The 7,410-nt window shown below is 43.9% G+C and overlaps 1 long non-coding RNA gene across 2 annotated transcripts in view; it reads right to left on the bottom strand.

Moving 5' to 3' along the window:
• The window catches only part of LOC139702151 (uncharacterized), a 158,735-nt gene that overhangs the window by 98,742 nt on the left and 52,583 nt on the right, over positions 1-7,410 (bottom strand). For both annotated transcript variants that reach the window (XR_011704749.1, XR_011704748.1), the window contains exon 2: positions 1,537-1,631. This is a non-coding gene — a long non-coding RNA (uncharacterized lncRNA). The remainder of the gene's footprint in view (positions 1-1,536; positions 1,632-7,410) is intronic.

The following is a 7,410-nucleotide window of genomic DNA, read 5'->3' as shown; positions in this document are numbered from 1 at the left end:
TGAAAGTTTATTTCTGAACTTGTTATTATGTTTATTTGGTTCATGACAGTATCACATTACTTCAAATAACATGGCCTTATAATATTTTTAAAATCAAAAGTGTGAGGACCCCAACTTTGTTCTTCTTCAAGAATGCTTTGCTTTGCAGAGTCTTTGAGATTCCATATGAATTTTAGGGTTGTTTTAGTCTATTTCTGCAAAAAATGCCACTTGAATTTCAATAAGAGATTGTAGTCAATTGGCAGATCACATTAAGTAGCATGATTAGTGATGTTTTAGTTTTCATCATTTGAGTCTTTAACCTTCTCAGTTAAGTTTATTCCTAAGCATTTTATTCTTCTTGATGCTATTGTGAGATTATTTTCTTAAGTGCCTTTTGGGTTATTTGTTGTTAGTGTATAGATCCACAATGCATTTTTGTGTGCTAATTCTATATCTTGCAATGGAAATTAGGCTGAATTTCTTCATTAGTTCTAATAGTTTCTGAAGGAATTTTTAGAGTTTTCTACATATCACGTCATCCACAATTACATCATCTGCAGAGGTAAATATATTTTTCCCTTTATATTCCAGGTGGTTTTTGTTTCCTATTTTTCTCTAATTGCTTCACCTGGAACATCCAGTATTACACTGAATAGAAATGATGAGTGTGAGCACCCTTGTCTTTTTTTGTGTGTTAAAGGAAAAGCGTTCATATTTTCATAGTTGGGTGCAGCATTAGCTGAGTATATATATGTGTGTACACATTTGATACATTTATATGATACAGTTGTATTATGTGGGCACATGTATATATGTGCACATATAACCAAAAAGGAAAAGGAATCCATATTTTTAAAACTCCCAACAAAGAAAGACAGAACTAACTGGCTCTTTTGGAGAATCCACTGAATATTTAAAGAGAAAAATAACCATTTTCCTCAACTTCTTCCAAAAAACAAAAATGAAGAGCAGGAAGACTTTTGAGCTTATTTTATAAAGCCACCATTACCCTGATGTGAAAGTTAGTAAGAAAACTACAGATTTAATACTGATTAACTACCTGATTAATACTGATGTAAAAATCCTCAACAAAATACTAGCAAACTGAATTAAATGATACTTTGAGAGAATTACACACCCTGTCCAAGTAGATTCTAATCCTGGAATGTTAGGCTTGAACGCATGAAAATCAATCAACGTAATACATCACATTAGCAGAAAGAGGAAGAACACATGAGCATCTCAACCCAGACAGCAAGTGCACTTGAAAAAACGCAACATCCTTTCATCCAATATTCAGTCAAGAAACTAGGAATGCAAGGAAACTATCTAACATAATAACACTAAATTTGAAGATGTGTGTATGCACATGGCATACTTTGTGTGCATACATGATGTATAGGTATACATACCTACATGTACGTATGTGGGTATCCGTATTTGTTTGCACATGTGTGAGTGTATGTATGTATGTGCATGTGAGTTTATGTACCTGGGTGTGCATGTGTGCATATACAACATGAACTCAGAGGAGAGGGGCGGAGGGACCTTCACCGTTCCACAGTTCTGAGGATGTGAAACTGGAGAGCTTCGCTGCCTTGTGAGGCAGTGAGGGGCGGCTAAGGCAAAACTCCTCGTCCTCACGTCACCTGAAGGAGAGAGATGTCACGGCATTATTTCTCCAAAATGGAAACTGTTTCTTCATTTAACTATATTTGCTTTGATAGTTGTGTGGGTTTTAGTGGTTTTCTGGCTCTTTGAAGGGATGTTCAGAAGGATGGGGAGGGATGTGTGCGTGCTCAAGTCTGCAGCCGGGTGCTCCAGCTCTGACACCCTGAGTCTCAACCCCAGTGGGCACATGGGATGTGTCAGAGTCCTCCCAGAGGAACTTCCCATGTCACTGACTATAAACCTCAAATTGCTCCATGGAAAGACTCAGTGGACCAGGATGCTCCTCAGAATAGAAGCCTCCCCCAACACAGTCACGAGGAATGAACGTCATAACCCGGAGGCCCCACGCTCCCTGGAGCCACTATCTGTTGGGGAGTCTTCACCGTGTGCCTCCCCTGGGGTCTGCATTCACTTCTATTTTAGTGCTGCTCATTTGCTCACTCCACGGGTGTGCATGAGTCACAAATGGCAGTTAGGATCTCAACTAACTACTCCCTGCTGATGAAGAACATGGTGAGCTTTCGCAGGGTGAGCAAGGATATGTGGAGAAGTAACTTATTTCTATGCAAGAGGAATGCACACAGTTCTTACAGCCCAAAAGGTGGTGAGAGGAATAGAGTAATCCAAACATCTAGCCACAAAGCTATGGAATAACATTAGTTGATTCCAGTGTAAAAACCCCATCTGACTATTAGTTGTTATCCTTATGACGATAAAACATGGTTTTAAAAAAAATCTTTATGTCAGTTTTATTCACAAGAGTCAAAAACTACAAAGAACCAAACTACTCATCGAAAGTTGAGTGAAATATTATACAGCAATGAAAAAAAGAAGAAAAAAGAATGATTACTGCTATATGCAAGAATATAGCTGACTCTCACAGACATAATGTTGAGTAGGATAATAAGGATCTGAAATGTACATATAATTACCTCTGCATACAGGGAGGGAGAGGAGGAAATACATGCACAGGGTCCCTGGGGAACTTGCTAGCTGATAAGTGGTTACATCATAGTGTACACATATGGTAAAATTCATTGAGCTGTACACCTAAAATTAGTGCATCTCCCAGTTCGTGTATATAATAATAATAATAATAATAATAATGGCATCCATCCTTAAGGAAATGGCTAATTCTAGATGTGGACAGTAAAAATGGGGCTGACTTGTTATGCCAGAAGTCAAGGAGGCACTGAGAGACCAAGGGAGCCTTCCCGCCAGAACAACCCAGAAGCAGGCTCAAGAGGCGGACAGGAAGCCGAAGAGCTTCTGGGGCCAAGGTTGCCCCTTTTATAACAACTCACTCTCGCGGGAGCTAACCAAAGTCTCGCGAGAACTCTAGTGGCCTGTTCCCAGGGCAGCACGCCAATGACGTACTCACCTTCCACTAGACCCCGCCTCTTAAAGGCACCTCCACCTCTCATCTCCCGGGGACCAAGCTTCCTACACAGAAACCTTTGGGGACACACCCAAACCCTCTCCTGCCATAGCGCTCCCCAAAAGGATATGCGCTCCACGAAGGCAGGGATTTGGTCCAGCTCTCTGATGTGTTACCAAAATCTAAGACAGCCTCTGTCCCAGGGTAGCACTTGATAGACATTTGCCAAAAAACAGGGAAAAAGAACCCTAAGCCACAGCACTGAGCCCCCAGGAGTTCATCTCAACGCCCGCCTGTGCCGTTCCGCTGTGGGGCACTCTCCTGGGTTGTCTGAGCCCCTCTGCGTTCTGGCCTCCCTTCATCTCGGCCTCAGTTCCTGGAGGGCGGGCCTCCGCGTTACCACTCTCCTGCATCCTGGCTGCACCAGCCTCCGGTTTCTCAACCAGGGGGCGTTCTGGGGCGTTGTGCTCCCTGGGAAAACCTTCGGCCATTTCTAGAGACATTTTTTATTCTCCCAACTGGAGGTGGAAGTTGCTACTGGCATCTAGTCCGTCGAGCCCTGGGATGCTGCAAAACACCTCAAGAAGGACAGTCCCCAAGCAACCCAGAGTCCCCCAGCCCAAGGTGTCACAGTGCGAGGCTGAGAAACATAAACATACCGTGGGCACATAAACAGCTGCTGACTGACCCATTGGTGCCGACTGATGTCTCCCCCACATTCTTGATGGGTGCATTATCCTTGTACATAAGGATGGGGCTCGTTTTTACATGTTTTGTCCATGCTCACAGTCTAACAACGTAATTCAGCCAATGTCACTTCCCAGCACTTCCATTTAACATCTTTAATGTCAACGTTTTTCTTTCCTTTTTCTAAGTAGGCAGCAGTGTCTGCAAGAGCATCAAGCCTAAGCTCCCAGGCTCAACAGAGTTTTCAGTGTGCGACAGTTGAGAGTCATAAAACTGCATGTTTCTTTCTTTCTTTTTTTTCTTTTTCTTTTTCTTTTTTTTTTCTTTTTTCTTTTTTTTGGAATATCAGAGAAACTGAAGCAGCACCTACTACATCTCATGATTTGGTCCCAACAGGTTTATTCCTTCTTTGAATGTAACAGGATCTTTTCCAAAGCAAATGCGACCTCCATATCACTTACCCTTCCTGGTGTTCCACCTAATTCTTAGTGAATTAAAGGTACTCCAAGCCTGGCCGACTCATCATCCTCGGGTTTCTTGTTTTCATGGGCCTGCAATTCTGGACTTTTACTTTTAAATTGTTCACTGTTTCGCCTGAATGGCATGAAAATAATAGCAATTGATGAAAACTCCCCCCAGCACCTCGCTGACCTGCTTGCTTCAGTGTCTCAGAGAACCTTCACGCAGGAGGGAAAGGGCAGCCACAGGCCTTCGCCTGAGTTCCATGACACTGCACTCCAGACTTGGGAATGCTTGGCAGCGGTGAGGCAAAGTTGAAGCAAATATAACCTGGACCATTCTGTGACATTTTAGCTGTGAAACAAAACAGCTGGAAACCCTTTGGCTACTTCTGTGTTTCCCAGTCCTGCTTTACTAGCAAGATGACCTCTGTAGCTGAGGGCTATCTGTACCATCCCCTCCCCTTGTTATTTAGTCTGCTCATGTCCTCCAGGAGGGCATCCTGACCTGAGTTAATGCAGTGAAGTGAGGGGGTAGAAACAGACGAGAAAGCATTTGTTGCCTGCCAGAATTGGGTGTTAGGAAAGGATGAAGATGTATCTAGAACAATCTAAGCTCATAATTCCAATAGTACCAGAGGAAGGCTGAAGATCAACTGCCAAAAGTATTACAGGAAGCAGCGTTTCCAAAAACGATCCTAAGAACATTTCTCTGCTTAGATACTATGATAACAATAAGGAAAAAAAAAGTTTTATAGACTGTTTTATTAGAGCTTCCATAGAAAGCAGGGTTTAAGGCAAAGGCTTATGCAGGACTATTTTCTAACAATGTGCCACCCCAGGCTGCAGGAGTGAGGGTCAGGGGGCCAGATTGGAAGGAAGGGAGGCACATTTGGCCAATGGTCCCTTTTTCCAGGAAGCCATAAGCCCTGTGGGAAGAGTGAGTGAGAAGAAAAGGCGAGAGAACATATCCAGGGAGCTGCACCTGCCCCAGGCCACAGCCTCACTGCCTAGGGGTGATCTCCCTAGATTCCTGGAGCTCAGGGCCCAGGCTCCAAGATGGTCTGCAGCCCACATCAACAGGGGACCCAGCGTGGGCGTTTCCAGCCACTCCTGGGTGACTTGCTTCGCCTCCTCTCTCCACACATGGAAAGGCAACAAATGTTATCCATAGACTCTTCAGGTGGCAAATGTGTGGCCAATCATCCACTCTGACCCCTTCCCTTTACAAAGGAGAACCCTCTGGCCCAGACAAGACCTCTAGAGAGCCATGGAATCTGAGTCAATGTTCAGGTCACTAAATACTATTTAAAAAATCTTCAGGGACCTGGGTTAGAAATCCTGCTATACTCATATTAATAATGACAACGAAGGGCTGGCATTTGTCATGCTGTGCCTGGGGAGCTGTGCTGCAGACTTAACATGTCCTGGTTCATTTCATTTCCATGACGATCAGAGAGATAAGGACTCTTCCAGAGAGAGTGATGAATGACCAGCCCAAGGCCACATATCTGGTCGGGAACAACCAGAATGGGAACCCAGGTCCACACTGCACAAAACAGTACACGACAGGATTACCTGATTTGTCAGAGGAAAAAAATAGAAGCAATCTGTTTACTTATATACATTTGAGTAAGTGTATAATTTTCTTTTGAAATTACACCCAAGGAACAAAACAGTTTTGAGTGAAGAGTGTTATGGGAGAAATCACATTTTCACTTCACAGCTTTATGTGATGTTCTAATTGTTTTCCGTGTGCATGTGTTAAATCTGTGAAAATGATATCATGCTCAGTAGCAGAACTCTACTGCTCATGCTTTACCCCTCTGTTCTCGTCAGATTTCTCATCTCTGTGACAAAAGACCTGTCCAGACCAATTTTGGAGGAGGAAAAGTGTATTTGGGGCTCACTGGTCAGAAGGCTCGGTCCATAGATGGCCGGCTCCGTTGCTCTGGTTCCAAGGCAAGGCAGGACATCGTGGCAGAAGGGTGTGGAGGAGGAAGGAAGCTCAGGACATGGCAGTAAAGAAGCAGAGAGTCCATTCACCAGGACAAAATACATACCCCAAAGTCAAGCCCCCAGGTTCCCACCTCCTCTAGCCACATCCCACCCGCCTACAGTTACCACCCCGTTAATCCCTATCAGGGGACAAACGCACCCAGTAGGTTAAGGCTCTCCTAACCCAGTCCTCCCACCTCTAAGCTTTCCTGCCTTGTCTCACACATGAGCATTTGGGGGACACCTCATATGCAAACCATAACACCTTCTTGAAACAATAGCCCAGTACGATGTACGGTTTTGATTATTCTTCCCACTTTCCAGGTTAAGACACCATGGAGCAATGGGTTCCATCAGCTGTGGAAGGTAAGAAGGTTCTTCTCCTCAGCCTCAGCTCTTGCTTCATCCCCCACCCTCCTCTCTGGGGAAGAAAATGGATATTTAGATTTCGTGAACCCTGCAATCACTACACAGCTCAACTCTGCCCCTGCAGGACAAAAGCAGCCCAGATAAATAAACATGCCAACAAATCTGTGTGGCTGTGATTTAAAAAAAAAAAAAAAAAAAAAAGAACAAACAAGCAATTTTTGACAACAGTCTGCTGGCCATGTATGTGGTCCCAGTTTGCCAAGGACCCCTCCACTAAGCCAAGAAGACAAAAGACCCTGTCTTCACGTGTTGTCACCAATACACTATTACAGAAAGACGTTCTTGAGAATTAAACATGTTTGCCCAAACCATGGCTGACAATATGAAGGTCTCCTAAAAAAAACAGGGGAACTGAAAAATAATTAAAATACGACTAAATGTGTATAGTTTAAAACGGGCTTTTTAAAATAGATAAATAAATAAAGACATCAACATGAAAACAAATCAGATATCTTCCATCAGGTAATGCCTGTGACCAATGCCAAGGGTGGCTCATCCCGGACACTTTCTCTCAGAGTCTAGGAAGCGGAAAGTCACATCCTTAAGATTTTCTGGTGGGTAGAGTGCCAGGAGCTATTTAGGTCTCGCCGGTGAGAGGCATTCCTGCTCCGCTTGGGCTGGAGCTGGAGTTGGTCACCACAATCGGGGCTTTCGGGTCAAGGTGGAGACAGTGTGTTTCTGGAGCTCATAGCTCTAGAAACAGGTTCTGGGCTCTAGAGATTCTCAATGACAGGAGGCGCAGCACATCCTTAGTGGCCTGGTTTTGCTGTGAATATGAGAGTCATTCCTGAAATGGCTCCATCTGCA

This window comes from Marmota flaviventris, chromosome 16, assembly GCF_047511675.1.
Source record: "Marmota flaviventris isolate mMarFla1 chromosome 16, mMarFla1.hap1, whole genome shotgun sequence".
Lineage (NCBI taxonomy): Eukaryota > Metazoa > Chordata > Mammalia > Rodentia > Sciuridae > Marmota > Marmota flaviventris.
This window is presented reverse-complemented; position numbering and strand designations above follow the sequence as displayed.